At 50.2% G+C, this 18,354-nt stretch overlaps 1 protein-coding gene across 2 annotated transcripts in view; it reads right to left on the bottom strand.

The window, feature by feature from the left end:
- LOC142251110 (cytochrome P450 2F3-like) overlaps positions 1-7,792 on the bottom strand; it is a 121,443-nt gene extending 113,651 nt beyond the window's left edge. Inside the window, exon 1 of one of the 2 annotated variants that reach the window (XM_075323626.1) lies at positions 7,757-7,792. The gene's annotated coding sequence lies outside the window, so the exon portion shown is untranslated. Of the gene's footprint in view, positions 1-976; positions 1,100-7,756 lie in introns of those variants that run through there. The other variant, XM_075323625.1, reaches the window with a different exon arrangement.
- Positions 7,793-18,354: the final 10,562 nt, after the last annotated feature.

Genomic DNA, 18,354 nt, shown 5'->3' with positions numbered 1-18,354 from the left:
CGTTTGCCACCGCACCAGGGCAACGGGATGAGTTGGGGCAAAGCGACAGGATTGGCAATGGATGCGCCACTTCTGGGGCGGCTGCAGCCTGCTATTTTTAGGCTGGGGAGTGTCCAATAACAGTGGACCTCCGTAGTCTGAGAATATCAGACCCCAGCTGTCCGCTTTACCTTGGCTGGTGATCCAATTTGGGGGGACCCCACATTTTTTGTTTTAAATTATTTATTTAATGTAAAATAACAGCGTGGGGTGCCCTCTGTTTTGGATTACCAGCCAAGGTGAAGCTGCCAGCTGTGGTTTGCAGGCTGCAGCCGTCTGCTTTACCCTAGCTGGCTACAAAAATAGAGGGAAGCCCACGTCATTTTTTTTTAATTATTTATTTATTTTTTGGCTAAATACAAGGCTAGGCACCCTTTAGTGCCACATGAAACTCACTAAAGGGTGCCAGCTTAGAATATGCGGGGGGGTGGGACATTATATATGTCTTTCTCATCTATCTATCTATCTATCTATCTATCTATCTATCTATTCATCTATCCATCTTTCCCTCTATCCATTATCTGTATCTATTGATTATCTATTATCTATATTATTTATGTCTGTTCAGCATAAAAAAAACGCAGGGACCAACCTGCGGAAAAACCGCGGCAAAAACGCATGCGCTTTTCCCACGGATTTGGTGTGGTTTTTTACCACAGGTGCGGTAATCTTCAACTCCCAGAAGTTTCTCAAGAAATTTTCTTGAGAAAAATCACTTTTCTAGTGCGCACATAGCCTAAGTGCATTGGCTACCTCCTCTTAAACCCCATGTGGCACCCGCCCCCCAGTGGTTGTCCTGGTGAACGAGAAGTCCCATGATACTGGATGGCTGACCCTCCCTGCCCACCCCAGTCCACTCCCCCCTGTGGGAAGGCACCTAACTGCATGTGAAATGTGTGTGTGTGGTGTCAGCACCGGCAATCCACCTGTCACTTACCCCAGATAGATACTGCTCCTTAACTCAGTTGCAGTACCCTGTAGTGACCAGAGCTTCAGGGGCGCTACACTAGCACACTCCCAGAACGGATTGTTCTCGTTAACCAAGGTTCCACTGTACATAAAACCCTACAATGAAAACATAAAATGCATACCAATATTACAGATTCCAGGGATTCATCCATAATAAGTGTTACGAACAGCTAGGGGGTAGGAAGTGGAAGTTACAGCCCCCTTTCCACCACCCGACAGACCGAGCACGTGACGCGCTCTCTAGCGCCCCTCTTATAGTTAGGCCAATTGGAATTGCCCGACAATAAGCAAGGAGGACGCTATTCTACTATGCCGATGATTGAAGGGTTTCCTGTAAGAGTCATTTATATATTCCCCAGACCTCTGCGGACGGAATATATCTAAACCTCCCCAGATCTCACTGGTTGCCCCACAATGATCCTTGGCATAAACTCGCTGCCACCAATCGATTACGATAACTATTAGCCGAGCACACAGACATGGAATTCAGCATCGAGATAACAGATCAGCCCAAGATTAAATTATATATTTTAATCGCCCTAAATGGCACACTACAAACTACAATATATACAATATGGAATTTACAGAATATATATATATATAGGTCAGAGTACATTTACAGATAAGACGTGGATACAGACAGTCAGATCAAGCAGTTACCTTATGCGTCTGGCTACAGGGGGGGGCGCCGTTCAACCAGGGTTTCATGGACTTCCTCACATGTGTATCTTACACATGACCCCCAAGTAAAGACAAGCCAAAATGTGTCCCCACTGTCTTTATCAAACTGGCTATAATCCATGTCCCCTCCTACCTAGTGACCTCACAGGGGAGCACTGCCCCACCCCTGTCCTGGGTCTGAAACAATATCCCAAAGTGATTATTGGCCATAACTTTGCCTGGGAATGTCGTAGGCGGATGACAATGCTTTCATATTTGCTGCCATACCCGCACTATCACCCCACGCCCCTGACTATTGATACTCACCAGCATCTGGAAGGGGAGCAACAGGAGGCTCCTGTAGGGGATCAACAAATTCCACGTGCTGCGGGCGTGCTGAGGGAAGAACTGTCTCCCTCTGAGAAGGTTGGTAACGATGGCGATGATGCCCATGGGGCACGTCTGAGGCGTATGAGGAATCCGGTGTAGTGGAAGGAGAACGCCACCTCGATGAACCTCCGAGAGGATCAGGAATGACGGGAGGAGCTATGTCTGCCAAGTGATCCAGCAGAGCGTCTATGTTGGTCAGGGATCCGAGGGGGAAACGCTGAGGAAAGCGAGGCAGAGCAGTTACTGCGCTCACAACGGCTACGACTGCGGACCGGGGTTCCAGCACCCACCTGTGGTGGACCAGCAATATATGGGGCTTGAAAAACTGGGGCAGTTGGACCTGGGGCAGATGGGGCTTGTGCAGGTGGGGAGGGGAAGACACTGCAGGGTGCACACTTGCAGCCCCCTGCAGCAATGGTGTCAAGGCCAGCAGTGGGGGTTGTGAAAGGGGGGGTAGAAGGTCTTATTAATGCCCTAGCACCAAGGGGTGCATCACGCTGAAGGGACTGAGGGGGAGGGGGTAGTGGCTGCACCATGTTTGCTGACCCCTCTATAGACGAGGAGCCGCAGACATGGTGTCCTCCCATTATAATTGGTGGTGGTGACTGTATAATTGGTGGTTCGGGGACAGGGGTTAACTACTACCGACCGTGGTCCCACGCTGCCGCAGGGACAGTGTCAGCGTGTGGCAGATGCGGTCGAGAGCTGGGGGAAATTAGGCGGGGCTAGTCGCGAGGCGCGCGCCTGAGTGCGCATGCCCCGTGACGTCATCAGTGCAGGACTCAGGCGGACTGGTTCGCCGTGCGGACCGCCTGCAATCCGGCAATCACCGCCTGAGCCTCGGGAGGGATGGTACGCAGCTCAGCCAGGAAGGTGGTAAGCCATGCGTCCCCTTTCCTCCCGATTCTGTCCCTTATGGCAGCAGCCAAAGTGTCGGCCATCTCTCACCAGCAACACAACAGTGTCTGGGTCTCAGGATGAGGAGAGACAAACTAGGAAATAGAGGGGATTATATAGGTAAAAACAGTAGGAGGGGGAACATTGGGATTGTACAAATACAAGGGGCAGGATTCAGGCATGGGAGAGGGATTTAACCCCTTATATACCGGGCTCAGCAGTCAGGGTGCAGCATTCAGTTCAGCCCCACTGACATGCCCTACAATATGTGATGTCTGTATCACAGTATATGATATACCAGTCACACACTAATCTGTATATGAACAGTGTATACTTACTGATCACACCTGGCCCTGCAGGGCTGCCACTAGGAATTTCAGGGCCCCATACTGGCAAAAGTTCGGGGCCCCCTTGAGGCTCTGCCCCAGCTCCGCCTCCTCCCCAGCTCCGCCTCCTGCCCACGAATCTTCCACAGTCCCACCGCCACTCTTGGAAAACTTCACTTCTGCACTACAGCCTCACCAATCACACATTAACCCTTTACACTGAACACCGTATCACACACGCAGCCATCAGATTTTGTTTTGGCCAAAAGATTTTTTTAAGCCTGACTCCACGACAAGGTAGACTCTTTTGGACGGGCCCTACTTTACTCTAACTTTTTTTTTTTTTCTTTTTAAATCTAACTTCTTTGGTATATCTATTTTTTTTCTTTAAGGGAAAGTGTCATATACAGTTTTTAAACTAATTGAAACCAAATTGTGATAATGCAGACTTGTGGATTTAGACCTAACAATCCCTTTAAAGGGAATCTGTCACCAGGTTTTTAACACCTAATCTGAGCGCAGCATAACATAGGGGAAGGGATCCTGATTCCAGCGATTGTCACTTATTGGGCTGCTTAGTGTAGTTTTGATAACATCACTGGTTAATCAGTAGGAGATTATCATTACAGGGCTACTTGTCATGCTGCAGGTAGTCCAGCATATTCATGAGGTCTGTATAACTGCTAAATCTTCAGCAGAGAAAACATGGATTTTATCACAATGAAAGCAACCAGCTCAGTAAGTGACACATCACTGGAATCAGGATATCTGTTTCTACTTTATGCTGCTCTCAGATGGGGGAGCAAAAACCTGCTGACAGATTCCCTTTAAGGCTCTTTCAGCAGATAGATAGAATCATAGATAGATGGCTAGATAGATAGATGATAGATATGTGGCGCCCCTGTGGCTTCAGTCACCACAGGGACTACACCTCACTTAAGGTGCAGTTCTCATCCTGGATCCAGAGGAGGTCGGTACCAGTTCCACAACACAAACTCATACACAACCAGGTTGCCCTCCCCATTGGGGACCAGGCTAGGGTCGGGTCTTAAGCTAGTCACCAAACATGGGGGGCAGCCACCCACTAGTGACAGGGAACCGGGGGGAGGAGTAGCCACCAGGGGGAGTTAGGAGCTTACACAACAGTTAGAGTGTTCTCCGGTAGGAGAGAACAAGAGTGGGACCGGTGCGGTTCAGGGTGCAGAGCCTTAGGGTGGAACAGACTTCACCTTGTATCACCAGAATCTGCAGGACAGGGGGATTGCAAGTCCCTCTGACCACCACGAGATCCCGGAGCACAGTGCCACATAGGGTCCGGAGTCATGATTACAGTCAAGCCCCACAGCGGCCCCGCGTCACCTACACACAGGACAGGAGCTAACACTACACAAACCGGGATCCCCAAGCAGCATCAGGCCACGGGGATACCTCTGTAAAGGCGCAAGAAGGAAGGACCCATCGACCACCGTACCGGTTCTAACCTCCACCGGATCCGGGATCAGCTGGGGCCCATCACGGCTGGAACCACAGCAGCAGATTCAGCCTTTTGATTGCCGTCGCCTCGCGCTTCGGCACCAACAGCCACTACTCTCCTCATCATCCTCCCCGGGGCCCCGCTCCACCTGTGGGGAGCAGAACCATCCTTGCTGCAACACTATCCGCCCCGGAGGACAGAGACAGCAGCGGCGGCTAATCCCTGGCCGCATACCACAGGTGGCGTCACAAGACTATCATCCTCATCATTCCCCACCATCATCCAAATCCCCTTTTATTGTACACCTCGGGGCCATGAAGCCAGGCAGGGCCACCTGTGACATCCCCCTGACCCGACATCACCAGCCCGGCGACGAGTAACATTTAACCCCTGCCCCGTGGGTGCTACAGATAGATGAGAGACGGATAGCCAGAGGGATGGTGGGGGGGTCTCACAGCAGGTGGGGTGGGTCTCACAGCAGGTGGGGGGGTCTCACAGCAGGTGTGGGGGGGTCTCGCAGCAGGGGGGGTCTCACAGCAGGTGGGGGGTCTCACAGCACGTGGGGGGGTCTCACAGCAGGTGGGGGGTCTCACAGCAGGTGGGGGGGTCTCACAGCAGGTGGGGGGCCTCACAGCAGGTGGGGGGGGTCTCACAGCAGGTGGGGGGCCTCACAGCAGGTGGGGGGCCTCACAGCAGGTGGGGGGGTCACAGCAGGTGGGGGGGTCACAGCAGGTGGGGGGGGTCACAGAAGGTGGGGGGGTCACAGAAGGTGGGGAGATCACAGCAGATGGAGGAAGGTGAGAGGTGGGAGAGGGGCAGCGGCTGATGGGGGGACGCAGCAGATGAGGGAGGGGGTCAGCGGCTGATGGGGGAGGCGGTGGCAGATGGAGGGGACGCAGCAGATGGGTTCAGTGCTGCTGGATCAGGGGCAGTGACTGCTGCAGCCGGCAGCTGAAGGGTGGGGGCTGGGGCAATGGCGGCGGCGGCTGAAAGGAGACAGTGACTTTAAACTCCGCTCCGATCGCTCCCCTCACCTTCCACGAATGCTGGAGTGAAGCTGAGGGGAGCGGTCACTGGACCCAGATCCACAGTGATTGGAGAGATCGGTCACAAGGCCAATCTCTCCAATCAGAGCTGGGGGCGGGTGCAGCAGAGGTCACCCAGCTCCAGCCAATGATCGGTGCTACAGCTGCACTGATCAGGGCTGGATTTTAATGTTACAGCCATTTTCAATGGTTGGAACATTACAGTGGCTGTGATTGGCTGAGCGGCGTTCGCCAGGCAATCACAGCCTCCTTAGGTCCAGGGAGGAGACACCACCCCTCCTGAGGTCAGGCAGAGGGCCCCTCCTCTCCGAATCTAAGATATCTGCTGCGATCGCAGCCACCGGGGCCACGATCTCGCCATGACGTACTGGGTACGTCATGGGTCCTTAAGTACCAGGGAGCTATGACGTACCCAGTACGTTTTCAGGCTCTAGGGGCCCGCTCCCGCTTGGGGCCCCTGTGCGACTGCAGGTGCTGTCAGTGCAACGTCCCCACCCCCTGCCCATGGGGCCCGGGGAGCAGAGAAATGAAAGGGGAGGGGCCCGGGCTGTCAGCGTGTCCAGGCCCCGCCTCCTGCTCACTGCACGGCCAGCCCGCCCTGCGAAGTGTACTGTTAACGCCCCCTGCGCTGCGGCCCGGGGAGCAGAGGAATGAAAGGGGAGGGGCCTGTCAGCGTGTCCGGGCCCCGCCTCCTGTTCACTGCACGACTAGCCTGCCCTGCGAAATGTAGTCAATGCCCCCTGCCCGGGGAGAAGAGGAGGGAAAGGGGAGGGGCCTGTCAGCGTGTCCGGGCCCCCCTCCTGCCTCCTGCTCACCGGGCCCACTACAGGAGTTCCACTAGTAATGCCCTGATGGCGGCCCTGGGCCCTGGCTGCAAGACACAGACCCTGCAACCTCTTCTCTCAGACTTCAAGGTCGACGAGGAAGCAGCCTGACCAGCACAGCCACTGTGGAGACGGGCCAGCACGCTGTGGAGACGGGCCAGTAGACACACACAGCACTTGGCTGCGTCTGAGGTACTTGGCCGGCCGGCACTTGTACACATACATGGAAAGTACCCCCCCCCCCAGATACGCCTCTGGTATCTGTAATCATAGAGTCATCACTGTGTTATATGTGGTGTTACATAGGACTACAGGTAACATTTACTACATTACCTGTAATCATAGAGTTGTCACTGTGGTGTTACATAGGACTGCAGGTGACATCGACTACATTATCTGTACTCAGTTATTACTGTGTATTATCTGTGGTGTTACATAGGACTGCAGGTGACATCTACTCCATTTTCTGTACTCAGTTATCACTGTGGTGTTCCATAGGACTGCAGGTGACATCTACTACATTATCTGTACTCAGTTATCACTGTGTTCTCTGTAGTGTTACATGGGACTGCAGGGTAAACCTTCTGCTTTATCTGCATTCAGAGAGCTATCACCATGTGTTATCATTAGTGTTTTGGGACAATTGGTAAAAATGATGCCATTATCTGTACTGTAAGAATGAGAATATTAATAATAATAATAATATTAATAATATAATGTGTTCCATTTTTTGATGGGTGCGAGGGCGTGGCAGCAAAATAGACATTTTGGGGCTTATGCTCTGATCCTGGAAACAGGGTCCATCCAAAAATAATAGCGCCACTGAAATGTCCTACGAAAAAAATAATAGTGTTGGACAAGTGCCCAACAAAAAGAGGAATAAAGTCACCCAATACCCCCATAAAAAATGAGAGTGCCACAAAATCACCCACAGATTGCGATACAAGGTATTTCCACTATACACTTGTACTGGATTCCATATTGGCTCGCATTGGAGAGTCATCCGGTTGTATCATATCTGGATTTTTCTGTTTCCATTAGAACAGGTTATTCCAGAATTTGTGAACTTATGAATTCAGAACAGTTCTCTTATTGCTCTCGATATAAAAAGAAGCAGATGTTGCCACTTACCTTACCAGGACTGCCACATGTGATGAGGAGAAGACCTTCTGCATCTTCTCTGACCGATGAGGACTTATATAACCTCTGTTGTAGCATCTCACACATCTTTACCGCTCAACATTAATCTAGGGCCAAAGTTCTATTGGCAGCCGGTAAGGGATCAGTGTCATGAAGTACAGAGCGCGTAGACTACAGTTCTGCCTACTGTATGCTCAAGGCTGCATGGAGTTACTCAGTAACATTCCATCTTAATCTATATTGTTGGAACTGTAAAATATATATAACGGCAACAAATATATGACCCTAGCTGAGAAAAACATTGCAAATTTTCTGTAACATTTTGTACTAGTACTACAGATAGCATAGGTGCAGTATCGAGGATCGGACGTTAGTGGGCATGACCGGCTTAAGGCCGCTTTACACGTTACGACATCGCTAATGCGATCTCGTTGGGGTCACGGAGTTTGTGACGCATATCCGGCCGCATTAGCGATGTCATTGCGTGTGACACCTATGAGCGATTTTGAATCGTCGCAAAAACGTTCAAAATCGCTCAGCGGTGACATGCCCCCTATTCTCGATTATCGCTGCTGCTGCGTGTACGATGTAGTTCGTCATTCCTGTGGCAGCACACATCGCTCCGTGTGACACCGCAGGAACGAGGAACATCTCCTTACCTGCGGCCGCCCGCAATGCGGAAGGAAGGAGGTTGGCGAGATGTTACGCCCGCTCATCTCCGCCCCTCCGCTTTGATTGGGCGGCTGCTTAGTGACGTCGCTGTGACGCCGCACGGACCGCCCCCTTAGAAAGGATGTGGTTCGCCGGTCACAGCGACGTCGCAGAGCAGGTAAGTGCGTGTGACGGGTCCGGGCGATTTGCCCGTGTCGCACAACCGATGGGGGCGGGTACCCACGCTAGCGATATCGGTACCGATATCGCAGCGTGTAAAGTGGCCTTTAGTTGGCGGGCATGAGGTCTGTCTTGGTGGGAATGGCCCGGTATTTTCTTTCTACTTGCTCTACCTGGTTAGTGAGTGCCTTTCAGCTGGTCTTTTCCACTGACTCAGTCCGGTCACCACCACGCCCCCAATGACCGACTCCATTCCTCGACACTGCGAGTTAAGTGACCGTGCCCTGAAAAGCATCTGGTCCATGGTAGTGCCTAAGGAGGTCACGGCCACTCACTAAGGTGGCCACTACACGCACTGACTCCGGACACTACAAGTAGAGATGAGCGAACCTTTGGAAGTACGGTTCACTGGCAGCAAATGAGCCTATCTCCACAGGCTCAAGCTTCACCCAAACCTCCGAATCCAGTCACTGATTGGCAGTTTGAGTCTCCACCCACATACAGCCAGCCATAAGCAGATGCCTTCCAGGTGAAGGTGGGTGGGCTTTTTCAAACTACTTTTCTTTGTTGCATTCTACATGTGATCAAGCTGTACTTACCCCCAGTTTGCACCATTCAAACACTGCAAGTGGCTCACTCAGGGCTGAGCACAGAGCGTACCAATTTTCAAAGGTTTTATGGACTGATGAAATGAGAGTGATTCTTGGTGGGCCAGATGGATGGGCCAGAGGCTGGATCAGTAAAAGGCAGAGTGCTCCACTCCGACTCAGATGCCAGCAAGGTGGAGGTGGGTACTGGTATGGGCTGGGATCATCAAAGATGAACTTGTGGGACCTTTTTGGGTTGAGGATGGAGTGAAGCTCAACTCCCAGACCTACTGCCAGCTTCTGGAAGACAACTTCTTCAAGCAGTGGTACAGGAAGATGTCGGTATCGTTCAAGAAAAACATGATTTTCATGCAGGACAATGCTCCATCACATTCATCCAACTACTCCACAGCGTGGCTGGCCAGTAAAGGTCTAAAAGATGAAAAAATAATGACATGGCCCCCTTATTCACCTGATCTGAACCCCATAGAGAACCTGTGGTCCCTCATAAAGTGTGAGATCTACAGGGAGGGGAAACAGTACACCTCTCGAAACAATGTCTGGAGGCTGTGGTGGCTGCTGCACGCAATGTTGATCGTAAACAGATCAAGCAACTGACAGAATCTATGGATGGTCGGCTGCTGAGTGTCATCAGAAAGAAAGGTGGCTATATTGGTCACTAATTTTTTGGGGGTTTTGTTTTTGCATGTCAGAAATGTTTATTTCTAAATTTTGTGCAGTTATATTGGTTTACCTGGTGAAAATAAACAACTGAGATGGGAATATATTTGGTTTTTATTAAGTTGCCTAATAATTCTGCACAGTAATAGTTACCTGCACAAACAGAAATCCTCCTAAGATAGCCAAATCTAAAAACCCCACTCCAACTGCCAAAAATATTAAGCTTTGATATTTATGAGTCTCTTGGGTGATTGAGAACATAGTTGTTGATCAATAATAAATCAATCCTCTAAAATACAACTTGCCTAATAATTCTGCACACAGTGTAATCCCATGCACCCATCGTTCTCCCGCTACGCAGGTTGCTTTTGTATTGCTGTGCTGATATAAGAAAACAGAGTTTAAATTAAACATTTTTAAAATATCTAAAAACAAAAATAAAAAGAATAAAAAACACATTTGGTTTGACGCATCTGTTAATGTTTCATCTATCAAATTATAAAATGAATCACCTGGTTCCATACTAGCTGTAAAGAGAAAAATCAATACACCAAACTTGTGATTTTTTTTGGGTGCTGCACCTCCCCCCAAAATGCAATAAGAAGCAGTCAGTAAACAGCCTCCATCATTTACAGTGATTCTGAATAACCCCAGATAAAGTTTAGCTGTGCTAATAGTATTTTCCATTTTCTTTGTTGCACTTTACAGCAGAAGCCATGGTCCATAAACAGCTTACAACACAGCAAAGGGATCTGATTGTTCAAAACTATCAGTCAAAGAAGGGTACACAATTTTTTACAAGGCATTAATTGTACTATTAAATACTGTAAACACGGTCATCAAGAAAGGTGAAAAATTTGGAAAAATAGCCCCAAAGCACAATGCGGCCTCCACCATGCTTCACTGTGGGTATGGACATCCCCACATGGACATCCTTCAAAATAAAAAGAAAAAAAAACAAAACAGGAAGAAAATTGGACCTTGAAGCTGCCAAATACCAAAAGCAACTTTAATGGAGTTGCAAGAATGTTCTGGCAAGTACTGGTTGTGTACTGTATGTGACAGGAATCTCCCATATTCTTCATTTGTGTAACCTGTGGGGTTGGCAGGCAATATGGAAGACTTTTCTTCCAAAGAAAAACATCCAAGTCTTGCTATGTTTTGCCAAAACCGAAATCTATCAAAATATTCTGAAAAGATATATTATGATCTGAGGAGACCAAGGTTGAACTTTTTTGCCAGCATTCTAAAAGATATGTTTTGAGTAAAGCCAACACTCCACATCACCAAAAGAACACCATACTCTCAGTGAGGCATGGTGGAGGCAGCATTGTGCTTTGGGGCTGTTTTTTTTCCCACCTGAAACTGGGTCTTCAGCAGGGCAGATCAAAGTGTGCATGTGCAGGAACACAATGGAGGCCTCTGTGTGAATGACACAGGACATGTCATGCACACAGTGCTGATCAGGAGGACAGCGAATGCATAAGATTGAGGAGGCACTGGACGGAGATAAGCGACACCCATCAGACCAGGCCACCCCTTAGGTGAGTATAATGTGTTTTTTTCTTTCTACATAGAAGCCTGGGCTCTTATATACAGTAAAGTATTCTGGAATGCTGTATATAGGAGCCCATTAGTGGTGGCAGTGGTGACAGGTTCTCTTTAAATAGCTTTGATCAGATATTTATCAAGGTACCTGAAACACAAGCAGTATGTTATCTTTGATATATCACCATTTATCACAAGTTCACATTTCAAAACAAATAAGTAAGCAAAACATTTTTAAGATATGGGAGAGGATATATTTGGAAAAATGTTAGGCTGGGTTGATCCACATTCAAAAGTCAACCATTAACACAGAGGAGTATCTGCGCAAGAATTCAGTTTGGTGCTGCAGCCCACATGCAGTTTGAGTAGTCCTCCTATGACGGCTTATTCATACGCGATTTGCGCACTTACAGTCAGGTGCCGACGAGTTGCGCTTCCTAATTCTGTCAATGTTCCATGGAAAACTACAGCTCCTCCTTCATTGAGAGAAGCAGAAAGACCAGTTAGATGTCACGTGATCACAATTATGTAAATAACATAGGAGTCGAGTGGCCATGTGAGGTTTACTGGAACTGGCAAGATCAGCTGAATCCCTACAGTGAGTATATTACACGCTGTTAGAATTGGGCTGCCAAAGTGCTTAATTTTATAATTAAAGGGCTTGTCCAAATTTGTGATGAAAATCTGCAGTCACTCTAGATGACTGCCCGCTTCTAAATTCTCACAGCGCGTGGGATTCTCCACGCATGGGAGAATCACTTTTTAGATTCTCCCATGCGTGGATGGTCATGTGAGCCCAAATATGCAATTTGCGTACTTCTGGCCACATTCCGACTAGACGTGTCCGGCCTCGGTCAGTTCACTTGTAATGAACAAGGCAACCCATGTCTAGGTGGTACGTAACCGCATGTATGTAAATAACATAGGTGTGGTTTTGTGACCGACTGCACTCACTGCCGCCACCAAAAAATCCTGACAGTGTGCATTGTGTGCTGTGAGAATTCAGCAGTCACATAGAGTGACCGCAAACATTTCAACACAAACCTGGACAACCCCTTTATTGCGTCTTACATAAATAAAAACATAGTAACCCTTAACTTGTCAGATGACACAATACTCTATTAACATAGGTGTGCACAACGTAATCGTACTTATTACGAATGCATGTTCACAGGATCGTTCTGCTGTAGGTCCTCGTATTCGGCGTCTGGTGAGTATGATCGCGGGGTCTTTTCTCTTCTTTCTTCTTTCTTTTGGGGGTGTCAGCTTTCTATAATGAAGTATCCTGTACCATTCTTTAACTTTTTCAGCTGCATGGACTGTCATGTCCCACGACTTGGGAATTATTCAATGTTTCCATTGCTGTGTATTGTATTCTGTTCCTAGCTAGAAGGTTTGACTTTCCATGTGTTTTGTCCCTTCCTCCTCCCTGTAGCTCTGTGATGTCAGTTTCCCCGCCCTTCTTCTCCATGTAGTGTTTAGTACCAGCCATCTTATGTAATATGTTGTATACTCTCTGGAGAAAATTACTCTTTTTACCTGCTACTTTATAAATCAGTACAAGATTTCAGTTCTACATTCATCTTTTCCTGGAGTCTTCTTGTAATGAGATTGTGGTTGAGTTCAACTATCTGAGGAACCGATATGAATGTGAGCAGGGGCGGACTGGCCCACCAGGAGGTCGGGAGAACCCCCGGTGGGCCCCTGCTATTGATGGCCACGCCCCTTAGGCCACGCCCCCCAATACCCCCTGGGCCCCTATGGATATGTGAGAGAGGCCCCCCCCCCTCCGGCTGGTAATTTCACTAATCATATCGGCACACTGCCGATATGATTAGTGACAAGCCCATTCCCTCTGTAGCGGCAAGCAGGGAGAGCGATCTCCCCTACTCTGCCTGCTGTCACTGTCAGTGCCGCTCTGACTCATCTGCGCAGCGACACTGCAGGAGGAGGCGGTCTCAGGGCGATGACTGCTTCCTTCCTGTGCGGTGCTGGCAGCACGTGAGTATAGAAGGCGGGGGCCCAGGGGAGCGAGCAGGGGCCCCTGTGGGGGGTGCGGGGGCCCGGGGGAGGGGGGTGCGGGGGCCCAGGGGAGCGAGCAGGGGCCCCTGGGGGGGGGAGCTCTTTAACTTACCAGTCACCTGCCTGGGGCCAGCTCCAGCCGCCTCCACCATCTCATCCAGGGGCGTAACGATCGCGGAGCCCGGTGTCAGCAGGGGGTAGAGGGGCCCGTGACCTGGAGAGGCCACCAGGCGTTTCTGAGCTGCGGCAGAGCGGAATTGGTCCTGCACAGCAGACAGAATCCATCCTTCCAGGACCTGCGATGATGTCATACCCATGTGACTGTGTGGGAGGAGACACAGGAGGCCGGCAGAAAGCAAAGATACTGATTCCTGAGGATTTGGACAGATGACTGGTAATGAGAAAAGAGGGGACTTAAGAGGGAGGGGGTGCAGGGTGAGTGGCATATGAGGGCTGCAGACTGTGACAGAAGGATGTGAAGGGGTGCAGAGTGTTTGAGAGAGGGGTAAGTTGGGGTACAGGCAGGGTGAGATATGTGGTGCAGGGTGTGTGACATATGGGGGTGTAGTGTGTGAGACATGGGGGTTGCAGTCTGTATGGGGATCAGTGTGTGTGATATATGGGGGTGTAGTGTGTGTGTGATATGGGGGGTGCAGGCTGTATGGGGGGCAGTGTGTGCGTGACATATGGGGGTGTAGTGTGTGTGTGATATGGGGGGTGCAGGCTGTATGGGAAGCAGGGTGTGTGACATATGGGGGTGTAGTGTGTGTGATATGGGGGGTGCAGAGTGTGTGACATATGGGGGTGTAGTGTGTGTGATATGGGGGGTGCAGGGTGTGTGACATATGGGGGTGTAGTGTGTGATATGGGGGGTGCAGGGTGTATGGGAAGCAGGGTGTGTGACATATGGGGGTGTAGTGTGTGTGACATGGGGGTTGCAGGCTGTATGGGGAGCAGTGTGTGTGATATATGGGGGTGTAGTGTGTGTGATATGGGGGGTGCAGGCTGTATGGGAAGCAGGGTGTAGTGTGTGTGATATGGGGGGTGCAGGCTGTATGCGGAGCAGGGTGTGTGACATGGGGGTGTAGTGTGTGTGATATGGGGGTGCAGGCTGTATGGGAAGCAGGGTGTAGTGTGTGTGATATGGGGGGTGCAGCCTGCATGGGAAGCAGGGTGTGTGACATATGGGGGTGTAGTGTGTGTGTGATATGGGGGTGCAGGGTGTGTGACATATGGGGGTGTAGTGTATGTGATATGGGGGGTGCAGGCTGCATGGGAAGCAGGGTGTGTGACATATGGGGGTGTAGTGTGTGTGTGATATGGGGGTGCAGGGTGTGTTACATATGGGGGTGTAGTGTATGTGATATGGGGGGTGCAGGCTGTATGGGAAGCAGGGTGTGTGACATATGGGGGTGCAGGGTGTGTGACATATGGGGGTGTAGTGTGTGTGATAATGGGGGGTGCAGGCTGTATGGGAAGCAGGGTGTGAGACATATGGGGGTGTAGTGTGTGTGATATGGGGGGTGCAGGCTGTATGGGAAGCAGGGTGTGGGACATATGGGGGTGTAGTGTGTGTGATATGGGGGGTGCAGGCTGTATGGGAAGCAGGGTGTGTGTGACATATGGGGGTGTAGTGTGTGTGATATGGGGGGTGCAGGCTGTATGGGAAGCAGGGTGTGTGACATATGGGGGTGCAGTGTGTGTGATATGGGGGGTGCAGGCTGTATGGGAAGCAGGGTGTGTGTGACATATGGGGGTGTAGTGTGTGTGTGATAATGGGGGGTGCAGGGTGTATGGGAAGCAGGGTGTGTGACATATGGGGGTGTAGTGTGTGTGATATGGGGGGTGCAGGGTGTGTGACATATGGGGGTGTGGTGTGTGTGATATGGGGGGTGCAGGCTGTATGGGAAGCAGGGTGTGTGACATATGGGGGTGTAGTGTGTGTGATATGGGGGGTGCAGGGTGTGTGACATATGGGGGTGTAGTGTGTGTGATATGGGGGGTGCAGGGTGTGTGACATATGGGAGTGTAGTGTGTGTGATATGGGGGGTGCAGGGTGTATGGGAAGCAGGGTGTGTGACATATGGGGGTGTAGTGTGTGTGATATGGGGGGTGCAGGGTGTGTAACATATGGGGGTGTAGTGTATGTGTGTGTGTGTGTGTGTGACATGGGGGTTGCAGGCTGTATGGGGAGCAGTGTGTGTGATATATGGGGGTGTAGTGTGTGTGATATGGGAGGTGCAGGCTGTATGGGAAGCAGGGTGTAGTGTGTGTGATATGGGGGGTGCAGCCTGTATGGGAAGCAGGGTGTGTGACATATGGGGGTGTAGTGTGTGTGTGATATGGGGGGTGCAGGGTGTGTGACATATGGGGGTGTAGTGTGTGTGTGTGTGACATGGGGGTTGCAGGCTGTATGGGGAGCAGTGTGTGTGATATATGGGGGTGTAGTGTGTGTGTGTTTGTGTGTGTGTGTATGTGATATGGGGGGTGCAGGCTGTATGGGAAGCAGGGTGTGTGTGACATGTGGGGGTGTAGTGTGGGTGTGATATGGGGGGTGCAGGCTATATGGGAAGCAGGGTGTGTGACATATGGGGTGTAGTGTGTGTGTGATATGGGGGTGCAGGGTGTGTGACATATGGGGGTGTAGTGTGTGTGATATGGGGGGTGCAGCCTGTATGGGAAGCAGGGTGTGTGACATATGGGGGTGTAGTGTGTGTGGGATATGGGGGGTGCAGGGTGTGTGGTATATGGGGGTGTAGTGTGTGTGTGATATGGGGGGTGCAGGGTGTGTTACATATGGGGGTGTAGTGTGTGTGTGATATGGGGGGTGCAGGGTGTGTTACATATGAGGGTGTAGTGTGTGTGATATGGAGGGTGCAGGCTGTATGGGAAGCAGGGTGTGTGACATATGGGGGTGTAGTGTGTGTGATATGGGGGGTGCAGGCTGTATGGGAAGCAGGGTGTGTGACATATGGGGGTATAGTGTATGTGATATGGGGGTTGCAGGCTGTATGGGAAGCAGGGTGTGTAACATATGGGGGTGCAGGGTGTGTGACATATGGGGGTGTAGTGTGTGTGATAATGGGGGGTGCAGGCTGTATGGGAAGCAGGGTGTGGGACATATGGGGGTGTAGTGTGTGTGATATGGGGGGTGCAGGCTGTATGGGAAGCAGGGTGTGGGACATATGGGGGTGCAGTGTGTGTGATATGGGGGGTGCAGGCTGTATGGGAAGCAGGGTGTGGGACATATGGGGGTGTAGTGTGTGTGATATGGGGGGTGCAGGCTGTATGGGAAGCAGGGTGTGTGTGACATATGGGGGTGTAGTGTGTGTGATATGGGGGCTGCAGGCTGTATGGGAAGCAGGGTGTGTGACATATGGGGGTGCAGTGTGTGTGATATGGGGGGTGCAGGCTGTATGGGAAGCAGGGTGTGTGACATATGGGGGTGTAGTGTGTGTGATATGGGGGGTGCAGGGTGTATGGGAAGCAGGGTGTGTGACATATGGGCGTGTAGTGTGTGTGATATGGGGGTGCAGGGTGTGTGACATATGGGCGTGTAGTGTGTGTGATATGGGGGGTGCAGGCTGTATGGGAAGCAGGGTGTGTGACATATGGGGGTGTAGTGTGTGTGATATGGGGGGTGCAGGGTGTGTGACATATGGGGGTGTAGTGTGTGTGATATGGGGGGTGCAGGCTGTATGGGGAGCAGGGTGTGTGACATATGGGGGTGTAGTGTGTGTGATCATGTAGAGCTGATGGTTGCCATGGTAGCACAGAGTCATGTGATGACTCCTGTAGCTATCATGAGTCAGTTCCTCTTACACCTGACCGACCGCCAGAGGAAAGCAGCATTTATGCAGATCAGAGCAATGCAGCAGGGGGACTAGTAATTATATATATATGTTAAAAAAAAGTAAAAAAAAATTAAAAAACCTAAGGTCAAACATCTCCCAATTCACTCCATTAAAAATTATTTTTAATTTATTTATATTTAATTTATTTTTTTTAAGCAGTGAGTAAACAGTGGCTAGAGGTCTATGGGGGTGCATTATACTATATTGAGGATTATGGAGTGTGCATTTATATTGAGGATTATGGGGTGTGCATTTATATTGAGGATTATGGAGTGTGCATTTATATTGAGGATTATGGGGTGTGCATTTATATTGAGGATTATGGAGTGTGTATTATACTATATTGAGGATTATGGGGTTTGCCTTGTATGGAGGACTATGGGATGTGCATTATCTTAAATCGAGGACTGTGGGATGTGTATTTATATTATATGGAGGACTATGCTCTACATTACCGTATATAATATGGAGGACTATGTGACATGTATTATAATACATGGAGGACTATGGGAGGTGCATTATAATATATGAAGGGTTATGTGAGACCCATTATACTATATGAAAGGCTATGTGGGGGTCATATAGTATTTGGATAACTATATACGAGGGGGACAAAGATAAAGCACTGCATGGGAACGTTTTGTGCTGAGGAAAAGAGGCTCTTTCCCTCAGCACCCAGCTTTCCCATGCTCTGATATCATGGGAAAGCTGGGTGCCGAGGGAAAGATGTATAGCAGAGCATGGGAAAGCTGCTGATAGATTTCAGGTCATGGGAAACCTGGGTGCTGAGGGAAAGAGCCAAGTGTCAGCGACACTATCCCATACCCCGAGTGTCATGTACGTGTGGGGGGGGCCAGGTCCAAACTGCACCGGGGCCCATCAAACTCTAGTTATGCCACTGATCCCATCTGTCCTGCTGCTGGGGGCCTGTAGTGCAGCTGCCTGCATCCCCAGTATGGTGGCCTCAGGCAGCTCCCATGCTACAGGGCAGTGGGGGATATTATAGAGCAGTAGGGGATATTATAGAGCAGTGGGGCACATATAAGGCAGTGGGGGACATAATAGG

Source organism: Anomaloglossus baeobatrachus, chromosome 9 (assembly GCF_048569485.1).
Source record: "Anomaloglossus baeobatrachus isolate aAnoBae1 chromosome 9, aAnoBae1.hap1, whole genome shotgun sequence".
In the NCBI taxonomy this organism is placed as follows: Eukaryota; Metazoa; Chordata; class Amphibia; order Anura; family Aromobatidae; genus Anomaloglossus; species Anomaloglossus baeobatrachus.
Note: the sequence above shows the minus strand (reverse complement) of the source record. Positions and strands in the feature narration are given on the sequence as shown.